General features: G+C 41.5%; 1 non-coding gene across 1 annotated transcript; it reads left to right on the forward strand.

Moving 5' to 3' along the window:
* The first annotated feature begins 244 nt into the window (after positions 1–244).
* Positions 245–318, forward strand: Trnam-cau (transfer RNA methionine (anticodon CAU)). Its single transcript has one exon. It is a non-coding gene; the product is annotated as a tRNA-Met (tRNA).
* The last annotated feature ends 20,612 nt before the right edge of the window (positions 319–20,930 follow it).

Genomic DNA, 20,930 nt, shown 5'->3' on the forward strand with positions numbered 1-20,930 from the left:
ACGTACCTTTAAGCAAAATATTTATTTTTATACAAATATTATTTATATTATGTTAAGACGTATCAATATCACCACAAGTGTTTTACGTTAAATTTTTAACGTGAAGGGGAACTGTCACTTCCCCTTTATTTTTTTTGTTTTTAGAATAAAAAGTATTTCTCTACGTGAGAAGTGTATTATATTGTAAGAACAAAAACATTCAGGCCCTTTAGCTCAGTTGGTTAGAGTGTAGGGGAAAATATCTGGGCCTGTGGCGCAATTGGTTAGCGCAAGCGACTCATAATCGCTAGGTTACGGGATCATGCCCCGTCAGGCCCACCATACATTTCATCTCCCCACTGAATGGTTACAGTTGGATCGTGATCAAAACCTAAGTGTGCAAACATATGGTTTCATCGTGAAGCATGTAAGAAAGCCAAAGTAATCCCAAAAATTTGATTCATTAACCTAACTAAAGAGATTATCTCGATGGACCTGACCTGACCTGGATAAATTTTTCCAACAAACTGATTTCTCCGAAGCTGAGAAAGCTGCCGAAAAGAAAGTCGAAGAAAACGTTGCACAACCAGAACTCGAAGATGATGGTGAATGTGGCGGTGGTGGTTGTAAGATCTAACAAAATCTATTGATGATTTTGGCATTTGCCAGCCCTTGATTAAACGCGCTATCGAGGGTTTCTTTTTCTCTTAGTCTTTTTCATCTGATGAGTTCCGAGACTTTAAATAAAAGGAACGAAACACGATATTGTGTAATGAAAGCGGACTCCTGATAAAAAACGAGAAAGGTCTAATCTTTTTGATCTCGTCCTGTTTTTGTCATTTTTTGTATCAGCATATATAAGTGAGAACAGACATGAGTATGGTAAGCTAAAGTTAACGGAGTAGTTAAAAATATACTCTGGGGTATGACCATAAGTCCGGTCAATATTGAAATATTAGGCGATGTAAAAACTGGCTTGCCCGCGGATATAGCTAACTTATTTCACCTGGATTCTAATTACTTTGATGTTAGGTGTAAGCCCGTCATTGGGACAGTTATTAATGGTAAATACGCCGGATTAGAATTTTCTTTATTTGGTTGTAAAGAAATAGAGAAATATTTTAATAGATCTCATGTACACAGAACAGCCAGAGGTGAAAGAAAATCCCATATGGGCTGTAGTTTTAGATTTGGTAGTCATAAAGAAGCCATACCTTTACACGGCAACTTGACTGAAAATATTATTAATGAGGTGATAAAGTGAGCCTAGTTAGTTTTTGTATTAACCATATATTAAATGGGCCGAATGAGCTGTCAGACTATGCCATGAAACTGGCTTTCGACAATCCAATTTCTGGTCACGGGTATCCTAGCTGGATGCAAATGGAGTATGATTCCGATTACAGCATCGAACAGGGTATCAGAGAAAAAGTTATTTATAAAATGATTGGCCCTTTACTTAATGTAGCAGGTGGTACAACCGAGATTATTGATCTTAGTCGTGCACGTGTTCGTTATATTGGAAATGGCCAGATCCACGTTAATGTTCCTGATACATTAACTGGGGGTCGTGAGATCCTATCTGTTGTCAATGTCTATCCTGGCAATTTAGGATCGTCTATGATGTACGGTTCCAGCACGCAGGCAGCTACTTGTGGTAATGGTGCTATTGGCGCTGCTATGAATCGCATCACCAATAACCTGACAACGAATAAAGCGATATCTGGTTTTACTAATACCAGCAGAACAGGTCGTAACAGCTTCCTTATCAGAACTGCTGGTATGGTCGTTTACAACTTAACTGCTAAAGTCATATTAAGTTATGATGAAGAGTTTTCGATCATCAGCCCAAAAGCATTCCCGTACTTTGGTGAACTTGCAGTACTGGGAACGAAAGCTTATATCTATAAGAACTGTCGTCGTGGGCTTAAAGAGGCAGTGCAGAAATATGGCTATCCGTTGGATGATCTCCAAGATGAGATCGACGGGTATCGTGATGCAGGAACAGAGTTTATGACCTTGTTCAATGACAAGATTCGTAAAGTACTTGCGTACGCGAACCTGAAGAAACTGACGTTGAAGTTTGATATCAAACGTTATGGTAGCTGGAACGCACTGTTTAAAGCGCGCGCAGAGAACGTAATCGATCCTAAGCGCGGTATACACTACAAGACGTTTGCTACTATGGCGAATGATAAAGATGTTGTGTATATGGTTAACGATATGGAATCCAGACTGAAAAGCGTTATCAACGATTACAGTCGCGTGTTCTATAAAGTTCGTGAAAATGAGCAGCTCATGGAAACAGATGACGGGTTTGTTCTTTTAGATGGTAAGTTGGTCATTAAAGACATCCAAAAGAATATCAACCAACGTCGTAGTTTCATTGAGACTGTTCTTAATTCTGGCGATACATTCTACAAAGAAGAACTTGTGGATTATGCAATCAAAGGAATGGATCGAACACCACCCGATAAGTTCAAACAGGTTATCCGTGATTTCCCTTACCAATACTCAAACCCTAAGGGTGAAAAGTACAGAGTGTTTGTCGAGGATACCATCACACACTTGTTTGAATACATCTCGGCGAATAACATTAAGCAATCTGATGTTCGTCAGGTGATTTTGAGAATGAGAGGGGCTTATACTTCGAATAAGTCAACAAACTCATTACTGTTTAAACTTCGTGATGAAGGCGATGAGATCATTGCTAATATGACGGGGATACGTACTCGTAGTACGATTACTGCGATGCGTACAAGTTTGATGCTTTATATTGTTTTGCGCACCATCACTATGGATGCGTTTCGTTAACACGTTAATAACTGGAAGGTAATTGTGTCTTATATCGTCGCAGAAGGTTTGGATTATGCAGGGAAGTCCTTTTTAATTAAACAGCTGGCTTCTACTTACAAGTGTCGTGTTGTTCATGAACCCTTTGGGGAATCATTGGCAAGCGCCGACATTCGCGAAAAGATTCGCGGTGCTCGTCTTGAGCATATGTACGAAACTCAGCTTTTAATTGCAGGACGCATTGAGTTGTTTGAAAAACTCAGTGTCTTTGCAAGAAATAATTCCCCGACCTATTTGCTTTCCGATCGTAACTTCCTGACCAACATGGTGTACCAGTCCGATAGTGATGCTGACATGCTTCGCATACTGCGACTGAACCTCGATACACTGAAGACATACGGGCATGACATTATGCCTGATTTAGTTCTCTATGTTGAGGTCCCTTACGAGGTAGCATTATCTCGTTTCCAAGAACGTGGTGCTCAGAATAATCTCGATAAGAAGATTATGGTTAAACACGTTTACGAGAAAATGCAGGAAAAATATAAAACAGCACTAGAAATGATCACTTCCGAAAGTAACAAGGTTGAGGTCATCAAGGTTGATCATTTAACACCATTTGAGAACATTGTTTCTCAGCTGGATGCAAGAATGAAAAAAGTCGATAGCATTTCAGTAAGAAAGTATTAACAATTTAGGTATACTCGGCCAATGGCCGAGTATACCTTATTTTATCTGTAACCTAATTGATAGCGGCGCTTCTGTTCAAGTCTGCGTTTTAAACGTTCTTTTCTTGCATTGTCAATAACCTCATCAATGGTTATCAGACGTTTCAACTCACCTGGAAGTAATCGTGTTAGTTTTCTAATATCTTCCTCAATACGAGGAGCGATAAGATCACTTTCACAATTCAATAACTTCTTAGTAAGCTCTGCAATCTTTTCACGTATCTTAGCAAACTCGAGAATCTGGGCTTGAGTGTATTTACTCTGACCAGCAGATTCCGCTAATGTTTTAATTTCAGTTAAACAAGCATTTGCCGGAATACCGTAAAGTGACTTATTGTAACCGAGTTTAATGAACCAATAGCTTAAGAGCCAACTGATTACGATATCATCATGACCTTTAACTGCGTGGTCTATACGGCCACCAGAACCTTGCTCCAACCCAACTAACTCATCAACCAATTAACCCAAATTCAGTTTCATCATCAATAAAGTTTTCTAACTCAGACTTACTGATGAACCAATCAAAGAACAATTCAGTTTTATCAACTTCTTGGAAGCGAAGGTGTTCAACTTTACACGCATTCAGAAGTTCACGTGTTTTGTCATCAAAGATCTTATTCTGACCTTCTTCCGTCCACATCATCAATAAGTCGATCTTAGCCTTAGACCAGGACAGTTTTAATTTGTCCATAGTTTCAAGCACCCAGTTTTCACCAAATCCTAATTGCAGGTGGTTATACTGAATAGTGACTTTCGGGAATGTGGTCGGTTTAGGTGAGTTCTTGATGACAGTTGCGAACAGATGCGATTCACTAAAGCAGTCAAAGAAGTTCTCTTTCCACGGAGTAGAGGAAAGATACTCTTCGTACATGTAACGACCTTCAGGTTTAAGAACACTGTTAGGTGTTGTAGCCTGAGCGTTAAACCACGGCATGCCTTTCTCAAGCATGTTGCGCTGTTCTGTTAACGTTGCAGGACCAGAACCTGATACAATGTTTTCAATCCATTTGATCCATGCTGGTTCATCGAGGAGTAACGAGCCGAAGGTAGAACCACGAGCCACGTTCTCTGCACCATCCGCACCGCCACTTGGTACACGTATCTCGAAGATGTTATTGTTCTCAACACCATGACCTTGATAAGTCATGATATTACCACTATCTTTATCCTTATAGGACATACTGATCAGATAGTCAGGCGCACCAGAACGAATCTTCTTAACAGCATTCACAAACTGTTGACGGTTGTTACTTGCCAAGGTGATTAACCCAGACTTATAACCTCGCCCAACGATGTACTGAAGTATGAAGATCATTACCTGCATACCTACTGTGTTATGCGTGACAATAAAGTCATCGGTAACAAACAGGTGATCAGGATGGTCAACCTCAATACACGTACATTCCTTTCTTTCTTCCATTAAACGGAACGATTCAAAGTCAACCATTCCTGTCCACGTACTTCCAGACTCTTGTGCTAAATGTGCTTGAGTTTGTTTTTCTTCATCCGTAAATAAGATAGATGTATCTTCAGCATTGATGGTAACGTTATATTCCCAACTCATATCCTCAACATCAGTTACGGCATCTTGGATGGTACCTAACATACCTAAAGAGCGAGCCAGATACTGGATATGCTCAGCGAGAACTTTGGAGAATACTTTACAGTTAACAGAACCATCTGAATTGATCGTACCAACACGATCTAACAAACCCTGAAGAACTTCAAGGCGCTGTGACTTGTTAGAGTTAAAACGGTAACGTTCTGGAATATAAAACTGCTCAGGTTTTTTATCCATCAAGTTAAACTGTCTTAAATAACGATCCTGTCTTGTTGGTCTGATACGGTTCTCATGAACGATTTCCTGAGAAGCCATCCGTTTACCGAACAAGTAAGGAGAAATGAGAAAATCTAACTCAGGTCCGTCTTCTGCTACAGCATGAGGTACAGATATCCTCATACCCTTCTCTTTAAGCTCCTCATGACGATCCAGAGCGTCTAACGTTGTAATGACTGACCAAGTACCAGCTTCAGGGTCAAAGACCTTCCAGAGGTGCTCAGGGCCTGCCTCGTGCTTACGACCATCTTGGAACTTAATAGAGTAAACAGGTTTTTTACCTTGGGGGTAAACAGCATTAACAGCCGTATGTTTCCCATCGGGTGCGATTACAGTATCACCAGGTTTTATGTCACCAAGATACTTCCACCCACCAGGTATTTTAACCACACTAGAGTTCCATGATTCTTTACCGCTCTGACGAGGGAGTAAGATCAAGGTATTAAGATGATTAAGACAACACCAAATAAAACTTAATACAGCACGGTTACCAATGAAGCGACGTCCATCGATCTGTATAAGTTCTCTCAGTATGAACCAGATATTTGAAGTTTCAGCCATTACCATAAACTTCATCTCATCAGGAAGGTTTTCGTCCCAAGGGTCCACACCTTTTAATAGTGGGTTATTAAGCTGAAGATGAAAATAATAATTCTTTATCCCCATTTGCTTAAAAAGCTCTGCAGTTCGAAGGAAGCTTTTATTAGTGGTATCTATATCAACCCCAGCCCCAAATCTACCAAAATCTTTTATAAACCTTACAGTTTTTATTGCAAATAGCGTATCTTCATTATAATGCGCTAAAACTCTGTCGTCTAAATCCCCTAACGGATAATCCTTCTCTTTATCGGTAAATAGATGTAAGGGAAGATCATTCGGTTTATGCCCTAGATGCTCTAGAAGTTGTGTTGCTAATGTTAAGCGATCCATCATAAATCCTTAATTTTGTACATAACAAAATATGCCCTTCAAAGAAAGAAAAAAAAAAGAATAACTTTAGTTCACATTCCCATATGGGAATGTGAACTAACCGTTACTGTATAGTGCTGTAAATTTCTAAAGTTAAATTACCATGGAATTTAATAGCTTCTTTCATGCTTGCTTTAACAAAAGAACAGCCCCTATGACTTTTCCTTTTTCCTAATGAAACTTCACTTACTGATCTAAAATCAAAAAACTGAATAGTCTCCGTCATACCAAACAAAGAAAAGTTTAAACCCTTGTGCGGCCCTTTAAGTATGGTCCCGATTACAGGTTTAATATCGGGATTAAAATATTCAGGCTTTTCTTTCAATAGAGTTTTTATATCATCGGGCCAGCCGATACAGAAACCTTTAGACTCCTCTTCTGAAATAAGTGTAACGGACATTCCACTTAATAAGTAATTTGGAACTCGTATTGAATTACGTCTGACGTACCCTACTCCTAAACGCTTAATGACTTCATCATTTTCATCCAAGACAAATTCCCTACCTTTAAAACCATTGTCTAATGCAACTGTTAGTTTGAAATAATATTTACCCTTATAGTTTTCGTGACCATGACCATGCCTTATGTTTTCTATGTGTTTCACCCATTCAAGATTAGTTCTGTTATTATGGTGAGTAATGGTATCCTTGTGATTTACCATTAACTCAGAAAAACAAACTGATTTCAACTCATCAGGTTTTGTGATAAATGTACTAGCAGTTATCCGATGGATTAATCTTCTTTCTCCGTCTATTTTAACTCGAAAATAATCTTCCACATGTTTTCTTTCAGTACCGTAGATATATAGACCATTTTCACTTTTCCTAATAACCACCCCTTCAGTAGAGACTATAAAATCTTTAGAGGATACGAGAGCGTCCTTACCGAAACATTGGTACTCGACATAGTCCCAGAATACAACATGGGGGTATTTGGTAATATGGTTTTCTCTTAGAATGACCCTTTCTTCATAACTGTCTACTTTATCCAATTTAAGTATTTCAGTTAAAGTTTTGATGGAATTAAATATCTGGCCCTTCTGTTCATTAGTTAATTTGTTGATAAATTCCCGTTGTATCTTCCTGCTTAATCCGACTAAGATATTTATCCAAATACTATTAGTAAACATATATTACCTCCTATTAACATATAGATAATATAGGTTTAAAAACATATGTGATTAACTACACCTGACTTTTGTCAGGTGTAGTTAAATTAAGTTTATTTAGTCACAGTACCAGAATCATCGAAGTTAACCGTCACAGGTTGACTCGTACTATCGGTAACTGTTGCCGTGCCAGTAACACGCCATTTGTAAGATTTAGTGGAAAGATCACCAGACACTTCAACAGGAAGAACAACCTGAATGTAGGTCCCACCATTCGCAGTGCTTATGCTGTGATTGAGTTTGGTGTACTTCTTACCATCAATCCAGAATACCAGATTGGTTAGCGAAACAGGCCTTAGTATTTTAGAACCGTTCACGCGCAATTGATAACTGGAAACGGTTTTAGAAGTATCGGAAACTGTAGTCTCATGATCGAGAGCATAGTTTTCCACGAAACCGTTAGCGCTATTACCCGCACCCGTACCTGCTTCATCAAGAGAGGAAACTTTACGAGCGATACCAGCGGAAACACCCAGCTGAAGTTCATTACCAGTGGAATCGCGATAAATCCAAGCAATGAAGAATGTTTCTGCGTTTGTCACAGTCCATTCATCTAAGCTCAGTTTATTATAAGAACTTACAGACATCGTTAAGTTCTGACCATTCTCACGGAAGAACGTCATGTGAGTTGGAACATATGCTTTCTCTTCACGCAGTGGATCAATCGAAGGATCAATCGCGTAATAAGCGCGTTTTAAGAATGCATCAAGATTTTCATAAGTACCACCGATCCTGGCAAGCTGACCACCATTTGTCTGCGGAACATAGAGAATCTCTAAGTTCTGGAATTCAGGTACCCCGGCAGATTGGATCACGCCCCATTTACGAAGTGAAGACGTCCCTTCGTTATAAAGAGTAACCGTTACCGCTTGGGTAAACGTCCAGTTACTGTAGGAAGGAGAAACATCACTCAGCGTCAGATTATAAATCATCGGCTGTTCTATACCGTAAGAATTACCGGAGAACGCCGGGGATATCTGATTAGTTCTGGTATAGTCAGTAACATCAGTTACAAACTTGCGAGTGAGATCTTCCAGCCAGTGTTTCATTTTCCAACCACTCGCGGAATCCCAATATGGATAGCTGTAAAGACGAGGACTGTATGCCCCATCAGAAGGAACGGCCACCATGGTATAGTTTTCCGAAATATGGTCTGGCTGACCCGGCTGTGCCAGATAAGCTTCCTCATCCTCTTGGAAGAAGTATGAGAGAGTCAATGAACCTTTCTGGTTTGGAGATGTTGGTTTATAACGGTTGGTGCCGTGTAAGGTAAACCCACTCGTTCCATCATAACCATTGACTGGCTGAACAACGCTTGTTCCATCGCTGTAGTTAATACGTGCTCTGAACTCCACACTTACTAACGGCAGATTCACAGGAATATACAGGGTGTTTGGTGTCCCGCTATTAGTAAACCATGGCGACAGCAATTCGATGCTCTTAACGAATCTGCGAGATAAACGACGATCACGCATATATTCGCTGTGCTGAACCATCAAACTGTAGGTAGGAGCAATTGGGTTTTTGTTTTCATCATAGAAAACCAACGTACAACGTGTTCCGTTCTTTAACGTTTCTTTTGGAAGAATAACGCTGAACACATCGGTACATTTGAGAACATCATTCTCAACGTTAAACCCAGCAGGCATTACAGTCATTACTGGAATTTTATCAGTAACATAATCTTGGTTAGCATAAACCGCAGAGATTGGTTTCTGCCCTTCCAGGATTGTACTTCCTTCAAAAAGTAAAGCGTATGAAGGATTAGCGACGTAAGCTAAATTTGTCACACGAGCTTGAGGAGGGCTGACCGAATAATCCAGAAGAAGAGGTAACTCCCCTTGAATCATTCCGTACTCGTGTTTAGGGAATAATGGATAATCATTATTCTCCCCTTCCGTATTGACGAACTCGAAAGGTACTAGTGTACTTTTCCAAGTTGACACATCAACATGGGAAACGACATAAAGCTTTTTGTTTTTAATATCCTTGACGAGTTCTCCCTCGTAAGGAACGACGTACTTAACCCAAACGTCAGTAACATCATGAAGATCAGGGTCGTAGACTTGGTCGATATACCAGTCACGTTTAAACGAATACTCGTTAGGGCGACTTGGCATGCTACCAGGAACCACTGACCCAGGGTTAGCTGGATTCGGGTAGTTATCAAAAATATTGGAACTACTCATTGGTTACCTCGAAGTGTCCTCTTAAGCGGATGCGACTATTTAAGAACATCTCATTTGCCTTTTCCAAAACAATCAACTGTCTCGGTGTAATCGGCTGGTAGCCAATATTAGAGCAAGGATGAATCTCAAAGTACGCTTCATTGAATCCAATCACACAAGGATCGTATTCTAGCAGGTAACGAATATTAGTACAAAGTTCGTTAACTACCTGGTCGGTAACTTCCCCATTAGGAATTGTCAGGAACCCTAAATGTAATTCATTATAGAGCTGAGACATAAACGGGCTGAAGACCAAGTAACGATCAGTCAAGAATGGAAGATCCGGAGGAGTCTCTGGTTTATACGTGGCATACTCAGTCAGGTAAGCTGATATACGAACATCGCGATCGTAGTCTTCTTCTAAACCTTTTTGAGTGGTATATTTTTCAACATACTTATTCAAGCAGACATAGTGCTTAACTTCGTACGGGAAGCCTTCTAACCCATTAAAGTTATTACCATGGCCTTTTGTTTCTGCCCAGTCGATAGATTGCGTTAAGAAGATTCTTCCATCTGCAACTGTTTTGGTTGGTCTGTTTATACGAACATTATAACGCCCGTTATAACCGATTACCCCATTGGTAACGAAACCAAGTTCACTGCGGCTCAATGGACCATCTTTAGAAAATCCAGTTGCTCTTGCGGTAAACTTATACTTGGTTTGACCTTCGACAAGGTGTTGTTTATTGACGATATAAACCGTAGGGAAGTCAAAGATATAATCCACGTTTTCAATAAGTGGATGTTCTTCCATCCATATATCGATTTGCGCAGGTCTGATAGGAAGTAATATCCCACCAATTTCCCACAAGTGAATTAAACTGAACGACAGTGAATGATCAAGGTGCTCAACATCAACCTGGAAGTAAAGATGCTTAGAATCACTAACAACCATAGCAACATAGTTGTTCATGTTCATATTCCAAGAGATATAACCCGTCTCTTTATTGAAAGTATATAACTTCTCATCATCAGTTATATCTTCCCAGTCCCCAGCTATTTCCCCACCGTCCCATGGTCTTCCGGTATCAGGAGAGTTATCGTCTTCCTGAGTTGGGAGATTAACCACCGTATCGGTTTGATATAAAGGTTCACCGTCCCGACTTATAGACCATTCTGTTTGCCAGAACTTACTGACGTCTTCAGGATCCTCAGACTCACCAATTTTCCATGGTGCTCGGTACACTCTAAAACCATAGTCTTCATTGACTTTAAAATCAGTCTTAGTGAGCGTAGCATCAAGATAAGTAGTGGCTTCACCTAAAGCATATTCACAGAACACTGCGTCGTCAGAAGGTTTGTAGTACTCACTCCACTTGATTGTTCTGATACGGAGATAATGACCATCCTTATCATACTCGTATACCGTTGAGGAAACACGGTAGGTTGGAGGGACTAAATAACCTTTACCTGTGAGATAGGGAGGAGTCGCGTATAAGTTCTCAAATCCATCATCTCCAGGCATAATCCCAGGCATATAAAAGAGAACGTTACTCAGGACGTTGGAGCAACCATTATAACCCAATGCTTCATATACCTGATCATTAGTAATGTCCAGATATTCAGTCCCAAGTAGTCTGTTGTGCGCACTATCCTCTAAATAAGGAGCAGTCCACTCAGGAACATTGGATTTAGGTCCCGTCATCGCATCAAGGATTTTCGAAGGATCCTCGAGTAAATACAATTCGGCAATTCGGGAACTGGTTGGTCCTAAACTGAAGTCCCAAGTTGTTCTGTGGTAAGTAACAACGATATCGATATCCGTTAATTTACTTGCCCCAGTTGGATCATTGTTAATCAGGTAATCAGCAACCGTCTCAACGTAATCACCAGCCACCCCATAGTCCTGATGGGTTAACTGTCTTATACAATCTTGATTGTTGCGATGCAGGTAAACGCTTATACCCGTTCTCCGGTTTCGAACATAAAACTCACAATCGTCAAAATAATAATATCTGCGATTGGTGTTCTGTAACCAAGGGAATAGAATAACTTTACTTTTGTTATCTCTGGTCGAATAGTAGTTATATAACTTACTATAATTGAAAGTCAGCACTCTTTCAATTGTTGGATCAAATACCAACTCTATCAGATCACCTACTGCAGCTTCAATGGCTGTAAACGCTTTTGCTACACCATTATGCCAAACAGTTAGTCGGCCATAGTTGCGGGAAGAGTAATCGTCATATGCTGCTTTTACTTTATCCCAATCTCGGAAATCGTAATAGATAGTCCCGATGAGTTCCAGTTTAGCCCTGTCTTCCTGATAGCCGATGGTGTTATCCGTTGGGACATCAGGACTATAGCAACGCATGTACATTGGTTTATCAACGGGCATTGGGTAGCTGACATTGTTTTTAACAAACGCTACCAGCGTGGTGCCATTGAAACATTGCATGATCCAGGTTTCTGTACGGTTGTACATTAAACCTTTTTCATTATAGAAGTCGAGCATAACACCACGCTTCTCAATGTACTCACTAGCATTAACCCATCTGTCAAAAGGCGCCCAGCTAAAGACTCGTGTCCCTAAACCATAAAAACCAGCGTCCAGTCCACCTAAGGTGAAGACGTTATAAAAACGTTCAGCATCAGGTAGAAGATAATACTTACCCATATAGACGAAGTTTTTCGTGTATCCCAATTTGTGAGAGACACGTGCTAAACGTAACTGAAACTGTTGGTTCAGTTGAGGGTTTCCCCAGCAATGACGTTTAGCATAGTTAATTAAAGGAAAACGATCTTGGGTCGCCATGGAAGGTAATTCTGCCACGACTATACTCCCATTATCATTAGTTAGGCCATACGTTATTTATGGTCTTAACAAAGTTTTCTGCACCATCATTTTCTCTAGGGTCAACTTCACGACCCAGCCCTGACTTTTTGTAGTTATTGTTAGTTACGCTAACATAACACATAGCAGTGAATAAATGAGGCATTTCAATAGAAGCTCCGACGATTTCTCGGAACCCGGAGTAAACTGGCCAGATCTGATTAATGAGCCCGATGAATCCACCAAGATCCAATTTAGATAAAGTGGAAAGTGTCGGGTATTCTTTAATAGCAGTAAAGAGATCTTTAAAGCTATCGATATAACCAACTTCATCGATGATCCCGGCAGATAAACCAGGGCTATAACGAAGTGACTGATTGATTGCATTTTGCGAAACAAAACGCCAGTCAGAACTTTTATCTGTTAATAAACAGTTGTAATAATGCCCCAAAATGATCTGCAAATCAATACTCTGACTACGAGTAAGGTTTCCTCTTCTGGCCAAAGGCCCAGCAATGGAACGTGCAAATGCTTTCAATACAAAAGGTTTCGTAGTATTTAGTACCGTTTTAGAACCTTTAGCAACAAGTTGTTGTAAGAGAGCAGCCGTAATTATCATCTCATATTCGCCAGGATTTACACTCTTACCATTTTTATTAATGTAGTGGCGATTATCCAGAACTGTGATTTTATTATTACGGAAGTCTACGGTGGTGATAGGGAAGATAAAGGTTTTAAGTCCATTCCCATTTTCAGCATCAACAGTTTTGACTCCGGTTGGACTAACATCTTTTAAACGGTCCGTTGTGGAGAGCATCTTTATTGTTGATGGAATGTTGTCGGAAATGGTTATCTTGCTTCCCACATATGTATCGTAACCATTTAATATCATAACTGTGGTTCCTAAATAGTATTAATCTTATGGGTTCTTACAGAATTAACCCACTGAATTACAGGTCATACGATTCAATTTTTTTGATCAAAAAAATCGAACTAACCCTAGAGGTCAACTATGAGTACTTTTACTAAAGTTGTGCCTGGTAAAGTTGTTAACCACGGTATTGTTAGCGGGGAAACTTTCCCGAGCATTAACGTGGTTCAGACCTCACCTGCACACTTTCCTGACTTCGCGGCCCCTACACCGAAAGGTACTTTAGACCGTACGAATGTCACGCTTGCGGCATTCGAACGTCGCTTTGGGTCCGTGAGTGATCACTACGGGATGTATTACAACCCGGTCACTTTTGCAATTCTGAAACTCCGTGATGCTCAGCAGTATTCCATGGGTTTCAAACGTCTGACGAACAACGTGGCTAAAGCACGTACTGTTTGGGGTATCGCACTGTTCGAAGGACAGCAAGTACCTGATTTCGAACGTAACGACGACGGTAGTTTCAAAACCGATACTAACGGCGCATTCATCCCGAAAGATACCAAGATCACTGGTTTGTTCGCACAACCTGGTTATCTGGAAATCGAACCGAAGTTCTTCGGTGATGAAGAAGGTGTTACTTCCAACTCTCGTAATTTATCACCAATCGAAGTTACCGTCACCACTGGTAACGATTACCTGGCCAAAGACGTTAAGGGTACGTTCTACCCATTAGCGACTTTTGTTTCTGGTGTGGGTGATTACTACAACAGCATGTATGCTGCATTTGGTCATAGCACCAGCGTTGACTGGGACGTTATCGAACGTTTCGTTAAAGTCAATGGTGTCTATCCGTTCCAGATGATCATTGGTGAGCGCAAAGACTCCGGTCTGACTGTTGACGCGGCAACTGAATCCGGCGCGACCATCGGTAACTTCACGTTATATGACGTGCTCGATAGCGACACCAATGTTGCATACAGCCTGCGTAAAGGTTTGGGCGATTATACTGGGGCTAACAACAACCGTCCGGTTGAGTTAGTAGAAACTCCGTATAACACCGTTGAAGTTTATCAGCAGAACATCGATACCGTTTGTAAGAAACTGTACGATGCTGAGTACACCACCGGTGGTGAAACTCCTCCTGAACTCAAAACCTCTCGCATGCCAGTTCAGGCGATCATGAACCCGATCGATCTGAAAAATGAAACCGGTGTTCCTTATCGTCACATCGTTTCCCCTAAAGGCGTGGTCGCTGAGTCTAATACTCAGTACGCTACTTTTGTAGGGAAAGATTTCGGTTTAAGCTCTCGCTTACCGGCAACTGGCGGCCTGAACCCGTTCCTGACTATCGACGGAACTTACCCGACGGCTCCGACCGATTGGGATGAAGACAAAAATGGCGAGTGGGTTACTGTTCCGGCAGAAACTGCACAACCATCCAAACTTCAGTTGTGGACAATGACTCAGGATCTGATGGAAGTTTACTACGGTAAATATCTGTCTTCCAAATACTGGACTGACGTCATCCGTAACCGTACCTCTTTCCTGTGGGATCTCGGCTACCGTCAGAGCATCAAAGAGCTGTTCCTGGCGGCTACTGAAAAACGTAAAGACTTCCTGGCCATCGCGTGCGCTACCAACTATGGTGGTAAAAACGAAGCAGAAACGATTTACAACCGCGCGCGTGTTCTTCACTCCAAAGCGATCCAGTATCCTGAGTCTGAAGAGTACAACGCACCGGCGACGCGTATCTCCATCAACCTGTGGGATGCTTTCTACATCGATGAGCCTACTTTCGATAAGTTCTCTCTGAACATCGATCTGATGTGTGCCTTCGCTGCAGCAGGTGGTTCTCAGGATGGCCGTGTCTCCAAAGCCAACCTTCCGGACGCAGGTACCAACGCAATTCTGCGTATTGCTCATACTCCAACCGTGGATTATGAAGATGACGTACCGGCGGCAGAAAACCTGACCAATGGTTGCATTACGTTACGTCCATGCAACATGACTCAATGGAAACGTCCGGCACTGCCGACCGTTTACAATATCACTGACTCCGTACTGAAGGATCTTCCGAATGTATGGTACGGTGTTATCATTGAGAAGATTCTTCAGGATCAGTGGATCATGGTTTCTGGCCAGACTATGCCTGCTCAGAGCTATCTCTCCACTGTTCGTGATAATGCGGATTCTCAGATCCACAATCTGATCGGTTCCTGCCTGAGTTCCTGGGAAGTTCAAACCGAGTTCCGTGAATCTGAACCAAACTCTCGTTCTCGCATGTTCTCCAAAGTCATCTACTGGGTAGGCAAAGCGCGCTACATGATGGATGCCGTTCTGGAAGCACGCAACGAAGAAGAGCTGGAAGATACGACGACTACGGCGTAATAACAGATAAGGGGAATCCGTTCCCCTTTCTCAATCAAAGATAAGGTTGGTAAATCATGGCCACAAATTTACCGCATCGTACAGCCGACATGATTGTCCCGCGTAACTCCGATCTTTATCGGAATATGGACGTGGGCGATCAAGCAGTTCTGAACGCCGCAACCGGCGGTCAGCATGGCTACGCTGCGAATAACTTCCGCTATGTTCAGGAAGAGCCCTACATTTCTGAACGCCCGTACTGCATCGTGCTTTCCACTCCGGATGCTTTCTCTGGTATCCCTGGCGGTGATCTGCTTCACGGTGTATTACGTAACACTATGGAAACGCGTACTCGTAGTTTCTCCGGTGTTACCTCACAGACCACGACTGAATTCGTCGATGTAACCTGGCAAGGTGGTCAGACTCTGTCTGTTCCTTCTGGTGCGTCTCGTCAGTTCGGTACTATCAACCATACCCTGCTGGATCTGCGCGGTGAAGAAATCTCCCGTATGATCGATGTATGGCAAGAGTACCTGCTGAAAGATCCAGTCATCCGTCATGCGAAAATCATCACTCTGGATTACGAAGGTGATCTGCTGCTGGATGAAATCTCCATGGCGTGCGTCTATTTCGAGCCAGACAAAAACTTCCGTGACATTCGTCGCGCTTGTGTGTCTCTCGCGATGATGCCTCGTACTGGTCCTCAGTATGAAATGAACTACAACGTGGATGACACTGCCGGTCAGACTCGTGAACTCTCTCTGGAATTCACTGGCCTGTTCGAATGGAACACTCACGCTGCTCGTGAAATTGCACGTAGCTGCATGAAGCGTCTCCCGCTGTACAACCCAAATGGTATGCTGGCGCCGGAAGGCTTCCGTACACCTACTGCTCGTCTGGAAGGTCTGGACAATAACGGTCTGGCGAAACTGATGGCTGAAGAAGCCAAGAAAGTTGAGAAACCTGCCTTCATGGGCTAATTTTTCTAAAAAAGAAAAATAAAACTTAATCTAACTCCTACTCACCGTGAGGTGAGTAGGAGTTATGTTTGCTTAGTTATATTGTAGAGTCTGTTTAAGGTATCCAAACATCTCGAGGCAGGAATCTTTATCTTCCTTATGCACAAATAAAGGATCAAGCTTCTCTGACTTAGTTATTCCCGCGAATAAGGATATGACTGCTGTATCACTTACCTCATTCATTGTCACATAAATATTAAGATTACTGAGTGTTGTTCCTCTCGGTATCCTAATGCGATAGTGATTGGGTTTAACCTCGTCAATTTCAACTTTCTTAATTTTTCTCTTATCAACCACGAATAAATCGATAACATGCGTTATTCCGTCTGGCGTTATTACGGTAACATAAAAATTGTTACACCCGCATAAACGATGCCAGTAGAATCTGTGCTCTTGTCTTTTTGAGACAAGGTTCCACAACAAAACCCCTAGCGGTATCGCAGCTAAAAGTAAAGATACGCTTGTGATAAGATACATATTGACTCCGGTTTATAACAAGCGTTTAATCTATTTTGATAAGATTAAACGCAACCCATGGTTCATTAATGTAACGGTCATATTGCTCATTGAATTTCTCCATTACACGCTCTTTGTCAATTAACAGTGTTTTAAATACATCCCATTCACTGACGTAGAACTGCAAACCTATTGGAGGATAACTATCCCAATGATAACCACCCTCATCAAATTTATCCAGTAAGTGAATGTATGCATCTTCGATGATTTCCTCTCTAGAAGTGAAACCACCTGCTTTTCCGGATAACCGGAATTTGATGGCACGGCTAATATATAAATCAATATCCGGCTGCCCAGAATCAGCTACGCTCACAATTTCAGAAAGAAATGTAGTAGGCCGATTCTTATTGGAACTGCGATGTTCTAACACACATGTCGCTATTTCTGTTATGTCTTCGACAGCAAACATCCCTGGGCAATATCGGTTAATGTATTCATACACTAGACCGTATCCTATCAAATGATGATCTTTTCTGTTATATCGACATCCTAGATCGTGCATCAGACAACCAAGCATGACGATCATTTCTTGTCGATCATCAAGCCCGTATATGTCTCTATAATGATCGTTATGGAATAGATACACCACCGAAGTAAATCTTTCTGAACTTTATAGTTAAAAAGTTTAGAGAATTTCTTTTCATAGGAATAACCCATATGACCTTCGGTGTTATCTACAAAAACTATTTTTTCTTTTATTTCCATTATAAATTCCACAAAAAAGATAACACAGAAGAAAAGCCTGGATCCCAATTAAGGGACCCAGGTTAGGATTAATCTTCGAACAGCTTTTTACAGCGAGCATGGTCTTGCTCAGTAAAGCGATCGTAGAACTCATTGAGTTCAGGACTGTGGCGATAATCAAAGATCAGATCGGTAATCCCGTAATCATGTTCTTTCTTATCATCACCCATTTCATAGGTCTCACGGATATGAGATTGCGCAGTAATCTGCATCGCACCTAAATCCATGATACCTGTCCAGCTTTCGATTTTGGTATCAGGATATTGAGCAAACCCGATATTGGAAGTTGCCGCCGAAACAATCGCGCCTTGCTTATTGATGAAATCAACGTGTGTTGCCAGTGATTCAGCAGTGACGTTTTCACCCCATTGAGGTTTGAAGTTAATGACCTGAGTGTCTTTGATCACTTCAGCCTTTTCTTCGGCGATTTTGATGTCCGCAAACATATCGCTGATAAAATCGTTTTCGGCCTTAGACATTTGTAACCTCTTGATGATAAAAATATAAAAGTGAATGAGGAGTACGTTGCCGTCTCCCCCGGAAAGATTCCGTCACATTAATAATATCGGTTTAAGATATTTTAGAGCCTTAGAAAATTTCTACTTCGAATAGTGTCAGCTCATTACGTTGTACATATGCCAGTAGGGCTTCTGTAACCTCTTCTAAGGAGATAACGTCATCTTCCTCGATGTCGATTACCTTGAGATCATAAAATTGCTTTAAGACCCCATACAGATCGCCTTTGGTCTTTTCTTCTTTCAGCATGAAATTGAGAACATCAATAGCCACACCGAAAATAGCAGAAACCAGTGCTTTGAATAAACCTTCATGGCTTTCTGTTTTATTATCGGAGATACGTTGAATAATATCATCCGCCATCCAGAACGCACCATCTTTGTCGATAACACGAGTGATCATATCGAGACCAATGGTGTTGCGAAGATTCTGAATCAGAGTGGCGGCATAACGACGAACCAAATTACGTTTGATTGTCGTACCGGCCTGCTCGGTGATTGGGCATTTCTTATCTTTGGTGTGCAGAGATAACCACACCTCATTCATATCTTCAAAGATATAACCTAACAGACGACCTTGGTTGAAAAGCTCGACTGCCTGAGAAAGAGCACGGAGGTTCTGCACGGTAACTACATTCTGTTCTGCCATTTGAGTGTTCCTTAAAAAATTTGTTTGGACTCATAGTAATGCAAACACATACTAAAAAATACCAAGACCCGGGTTTCCCCAGGTCTTGATATCTGGTATTAACGGAAGATGTCAGAGAAAGAAGTCGTGGACAACATCTGTACAGACTCACCACGTTTGTAGTTCTTAACCAGACGGTCAAGCTCGCCCTTAAACATATCCAGTGCTTCCATCCCACCGTAACGTTTCAATGCAACTTCGTCATTAGCAGCTTGGCTAATACCGAGTTCTAATGCTTCGATAACATCACGGGTTTTGAAAGTCTTAACCTGATCGTCATAATGATGACCAGAGAGGAATGATTCACAACCAGCAGACATGTGTTTGTTAGCGTGAATATACCCTGGTTCTTTAACCCAGTCAAAGCCAGTCCAATAAACAATATTTTTCTGACGAGTCTGAGGCTTGAACGGTTCAATCTGAGTACGAATAGAAACCGCTGTGTTTGCTTCTGGTGTATCGAGGTTCTCTTTAAAACGAGGGCCTAATTTATATTCCAGAAGTGGCTTACACAGAATTTCAGTCCAGATCGGTTTAGTCAGATCTCTGTCATCTTCAGGAGTGAAGATGATTTTACTGATGATACCGACAATACGATCATGATCATAGTTACGCAGACGGTTGATCCATTCCAGGATACTGGTCATCTCTTCCTTATAACAAATACCATTACGGTAGATATAGTTATAAGGTTCAGGATGCTCTTCTTCCATATAACAGTACCCTTGGAGGATACGACGCTGGAGGTCAGAGTTTTCCTTCATCTGATCGATGACGTACTGGTTTGCAGGATAATTAATACCTGCGTGGTTTTCATGGTTAAACGCACCGGAGTTGATACGATAGTTACCGTTCTCATCCGGAGGCAACACACCTTTCTTACCAGATTCAGCAAGAATGAGGTTGCCGTAGCTAATCTCGCTCATTAGGTAAGCCCTTTAATATTTCTTCAAGTGCCGTGATATCTGTAGGGCCTTCTTGAAGTGCTGCAATTGTGTTATCAGAAAGATAACCACCACTGAAGCGTGCGAACGTACCGGTCAGCAATTGACCAGGGTTATTCATCCCGATGACTAATGGTTTCGCATTAGAGTCTTTTAACAAAGGACTGTAACGGAATTCCACATCAGGGTTATTTGGATCTCGACATGTTAATGACAGGATCACCCGAATAACCTGAGGAGAACTACCAGAAGAGGAACCAGTTACTGAACCACTTTCATCAATAATTGCAAGAATCTTTTCATAGTCAATATACCAAGGAATCCTTGCGAACTTTATAAACTCTAAAAAGAAGTCGTAAGTGATTAATGGGTCGATTGGTACGAGCAAACTCTGAATTACTGTTTCACCTGGTTCGAATTCCATAACAACATACGGAACACCATTGATAACTGTTTCGCTAACATCACCGGGTTGAAATATGAATTTTGCCAAACCACCAAAGCAGGCGTAATACCCGCCAGACATGATCCCCACCAAACCAATACAAGAAACCTCGTCATACACTTCTGCAAGACCAGATTCCTCGAAACGTTTAGGGAAACACATCGTGACGGGTTTTACTGCCATAACGGAGTGATCGGGCATAACTCTAAGGGCAGACAGAGCTGCCCCTTTGTTATACTTAAACTGAGTTATGTCCATAAGACATCACCCCTTACTTGGCAAGCAGTTTTTCAACCACAACTTTGGCGATAGCTTTACCAGCCAGTTTACGTTGACGCTCAGG

Source organism: Bactrocera neohumeralis, unplaced genomic scaffold (genome assembly GCF_024586455.1).
Source record: "Bactrocera neohumeralis isolate Rockhampton unplaced genomic scaffold, APGP_CSIRO_Bneo_wtdbg2-racon-allhic-juicebox.fasta_v2 ctg238, whole genome shotgun sequence".
Lineage (NCBI taxonomy): Eukaryota > Metazoa > Arthropoda > Insecta > Diptera > Tephritidae > Bactrocera > Bactrocera neohumeralis.